General features: G+C 43.6%; 1 long non-coding RNA gene across 1 annotated transcript; it reads right to left on the minus strand.

Annotated features, from left to right (window-relative positions):
- On the minus strand, nucleotides 1-438 carry LOC121940722. Its single transcript, XR_006105678.1, has 3 exons — nucleotides 402-438; nucleotides 187-304; nucleotides 1-85 (listed from the first exon to the last, which is right to left on the minus strand). It is a non-coding gene; the product is annotated as an uncharacterized LOC121940722 (long non-coding RNA).

Consider the following 438-nt stretch of genomic DNA (forward strand, 5'->3'; position numbering starts at 1 on the left):
AGGTTTGTTCTGGCAGGATTTCCTCCACTTGGGATGGCCAGAGACAAGTCAGCCACCACAGTCATCCTCCCATCAGTCGAACACACTGCAGAAAGAGGTTTAAGTTTATGAGCCAACCATGGAGACCACAACCACTCTTATTGCAGGTGATCAAAAAAACCCAAATAAAAAACAGGATTCTCTTACTAATGAATTCAGCATTGGAGAATGGGCAAGTCTTGACAGTTGAACTCTGGACTTCTGATGTTTCATGATCCCGCATGAGGATCTCGAAGGTGCCAGAGAAGCCATACAAAGTGATGTCCTATTTAAAAAAAAAAAAAAAAGTATAGCGACTGATCTGCAAGTTATACACTAACACAACTGCTGATGCTTCCAACAAGTCATCGTCCTCATCTCACCTTGTACTCATAGCCATGAGTGAAGAGCGGCACGTCG

Source organism: Plectropomus leopardus, unplaced genomic scaffold (assembly GCF_008729295.1).
Source record: "Plectropomus leopardus isolate mb unplaced genomic scaffold, YSFRI_Pleo_2.0 unplaced_scaffold93166, whole genome shotgun sequence".
Classification (NCBI taxonomy): Eukaryota; Metazoa; Chordata; class Actinopteri; order Perciformes; family Serranidae; genus Plectropomus; species Plectropomus leopardus.